Genomic DNA, 3,979 nt, shown 5'->3' with positions numbered 1-3,979 from the left:
AAATCTAGCTCTCTACACAAATGATGTCACGGAAAACCTGTAGGTATTAGTGTGGCATGTTTACACTGGGAAATCATGCACTGAAGGAACAGATAGTTATACATGAAAGGAATATTTGATCCCAGTTTTTGGGTTGTAGTTTTGTAGGCTTGCAGTCATGCAGTTAACATTGCAATTATGCACCGAAAGAAAAAAAAATCAAAGACCCTCTAGAGGAATCAGTCCAACTCAAGCGGTAGTCTAAGTAAAATTCTTAAAGGATGGTTGGATATTCTGTCGAAATATGGCAAAAGCAATATAGAATGAAACTGACACATGGTAGGCAGATCATTCATTGATCCATCTGTTGCCGTTGATTCCCACCCCTTGTGTCAAATAGACTATGACCAGGCACCGACACTGTGGTTGTTTGGATGTCTTATGATTGTGCAGTTTCAGTTTAGTCTTTTTCAGAGAGAGAGAAAGTTTCAGTTTAGTCATCTTCATCGGTAGAACAGAGAAGAGCTCCTGGGCTTGGTTGGATGTGGCACTCTTGGGCTTGGGCACGGTCTCATTGTCCCCTACGACAAGGTCAGTGCTGCCCTCCGAGGAGCTAGAATAATGGCCTTGGTCACGAACGGCGATCCTGTAGAGGATGCCTTTGTCTGTAGGAGGCTATCAGCAACAACCGGTGGGAGTGCCGCGTGAAAGCCAGCCCATGATCCCAACCCCAGGTGATATGCGAAATCCTTTTTTCGCTTGCATCTATACCGTGTTTAAAAAAAATTCTTGAACGGGCCGGGTGCCCGACTCTATCAGGTCAGGTGGAAAATGGACGGCAGATAGGGTGTGCATAGTACTACACTGCAGGTTCTTCCTACCTGACTCAGTTCAGGGCCTATCAAGCAGATGAGGAAACAATCCCTGAATGCAGAAATATTGAGCATGCCAACCAGAAAGCAGAGTGGACAGACAGACAGATGGTCATCTCCAATATATAATACCTAAATAGCACATCTTCACTATGTTATATCTCTTGACATGCAGCCTATCCATCTCAGCGGCCCTGCCACATCATTTTTCAGTTATCGGGTTACTGGAGAGCCTGACCACAAGTTCCCGCATACATCCTCTGTTCACTTCCCCTTCTACCATCAGTAACGGACGATTCACCCTAATCAAAATAGAAAATCCACCAGCAGCCTATATCCATTAGCCCGACCCTCCTTGATCGAGAGTGATCTGGCGAGCGCAGCAACGCTGCCATGCGAGACTGGTCCGCCGACCAGTGTAGCCTTTCAGCTAAAGGACTCTCCATGGGCTTTCTGCTGAACAGTACAGGTCTCTCCGGACCAGATCTGCTAACAACCCAATGCGTGGAAAAGGGTATTTTCTGTTTTCAATCCTATCTATCCAACCCTTGTGGAGGAGTACCTGGGAAAGGTGGAATGGAGGTTTTGAGGCTATCCAGATAGACGACCTCGGGCTCTCACAACTCTCCCTCCCCACGAAACCCTCGCTGCCGCCACCTCCCTAGCCCATCTCCGACAGCATCAGGCGGCCCTCGCCAGCTTACGGATCGGATCCGGGGCCCCCATCCCCCGCCCTTCCTTCCCCTTCCCTCTTTCTGTCCTCGCGCTGCCTCTTCGACAGGCGGCCGGGGTGGCTCGCTCGGCCTCTCTTCCCTCCTACTCTCCCCTACTGTCGCCGGTGGCAGGATCTCCTCTTCCCGTGCACGTCCTCCCACCCCGGGGCGGGGGGCAGTGGCGGCGTCGCTCGGCCAGGCAGCGGTCCGGTGTCCCAGCGGGGTGGCCAGTGGCATACGTCATTGTAGTGCTACTCCTTGGTGGCAGGGCAGCGTGGTGGCGCGGGGTGGCCGGCGGCGCGTCCCGAGCTCAGATTTGGGCCCTGCGGGCCCCATATGGGTCTTAGCAGGTCGGTCCCTGGCGTGGCTTCGTTATCTTCTGCGTGGTGAGGTAGAGGAGCAGCTCGGATCGGGGGCGGCGACGCCAACGATGTGCCTTCTGCAGCGCCAAAGCGGAAGCTTTACAAGCCTAGGAGGGCCCGGTCAGGCCTGTGGGCCCATGATGTCTGCTACGCAACTTTATTCTTGTAGACTCGTGTTGGGCCTCCAAGTGCAGAGTTCTGTAGAACAGTAGTAATTTTCCGTCAAGTGGATGACCTAAGGTTTATCAATCCATGGGAGGTGTAGGATGAAGATGGTCTCTCTCAAGGAACCCTGCAACCAAATAACAAAAAGTCTCTTGTGTCCCCAACACACCAAATATAATGGTAAATTGTATAGGTGCACTAGTTCGGCGATTGGATGGTAATAAAAGTGTAGTAATGATAGTAGATATTGGTTTTTGTAATAGGAACAATAAAAAATAGCAAGGTAGCAAGTAACAAAAGTGAGCAAAAACGGTATTACAATACTTGAAAATGAGGCATACGGTCCGTACTTTCGCTAGTGCAATTTCTCAACAATGCTAATATAATTGGATCACATAACCATCCCTCAACATGCAACGAAGAATCACTCCAAAGTTCCTATCTCGTGGAGAACATAAAAAGAAATTGTTTGTAGGGTACGAAACCACCTCAAAGCTATTCTTTCCGATCAATCTATCCTAGAGTTCGTACTAAAATAATAGCAAGCTATTCTTTCCAATCAATCTAATCAAGAGTTCGTACTAAAGTAACACCATATGACACACATCAACCAACTCTAATGTCACCTAGATACTCCAATATCACCACGAGTATCCATGAGTTAATTATACGATATGCATCAAACAATTTCAGATTCATAATACTCAATCCAACACAAAGAACTTCAAAGAGTGCCCCAGGATTCTACCGGAGAAACAAAGACAAGAACGTGCATCAACCCCTATGCATAGATTACCCCAATGCCACCTCGGGAATAAGTGAGTGAGTACCAAAACATATATCAAGTGAATCAATACAATACCCCATTGTCACCACGAGTATTCATATGCAAGACATACATCAAGTTTGCTCAAATCCATAAAAGTATTCAATCCGATAAAACAAAATCTCAAAGGAAAACTCAATTCATCACAACAAGATAGAGACGGGAAAACACATATGATTCGACTGTATTAACAAAGTCGGCGATACATTAAGATTATGCATCTCAAGAACACGAGAGACAGAGAGAGAGATTAAACACATAGATACTGGTACAAACCCTCAGCCTCGAGGGTGGACTATTCCCTCCTCATCGTGGTAGCCTCCGGGTGCCGGAACGGGGTCTAGATTGGTTTTCCGTGGCTACAGTGCCTTCTGGTGGCGGAACTTCTGATCTAGGTTAACCCCGAGGGGTTTTGTAATATTTGGTGATTTATAGTGCAAAGAGGGGGTGCCGGAGGCCACCGAGGTGGCACAACCCACCAGGGCGCGCCTGGGGGCCTAAGCGCGCCCTGGTGGGTTGTGCCCCCCTTGGAGCACCCCCAGGTGCAGCTCTGGCCCATTGGGTGTCTTCTGGTCCATAAAAAATCCACAAAAAGTTTCACGATGTTTGGACTCCGTTTGATATTGATTTCCTGCGATGTAAAAAATAAGCAAAAAATAGCAACTAACACTTGGCACTGGGTCAATAGGTTAGTCCCAGAAAAATGATGTAAACTTTCTATAAAATGATTGTAAAACAACCAAGAATGATAATATAACAGCTTGAATACTTCATAAACTATAGATACGTTGGAGACATATCACTAGTAGAAAAAAGGGCTTTCGTCACAGCCGGATTGGAGCAATAGTCCCGGTCAAGTTACGAACCGAGACTAGTGTGAGCATTAGTCCCGGTTCGAGCGGCACAGGCATCAATCCCAGTTCGAACGAGACACCAACCGGGACTAAAGGGTTTGCGACCAGCTTCGACCGATGCGACCTCTTTAGTCCTGGTTGGTATCTCCAACTGGGACTAAAAGGTCTATGTTTCGTCCCGGTTGGAGGTACAAACCGGGACGGAAAA

The sequence above is a fragment of the Triticum dicoccoides genome, chromosome 3A (assembly GCF_002162155.2).
Source record: "Triticum dicoccoides isolate Atlit2015 ecotype Zavitan chromosome 3A, WEW_v2.0, whole genome shotgun sequence".
In the NCBI taxonomy this organism is placed as follows: Eukaryota; Viridiplantae; Streptophyta; class Magnoliopsida; order Poales; family Poaceae; genus Triticum; species Triticum dicoccoides.
Note: the sequence above shows the minus strand (reverse complement) of the source record.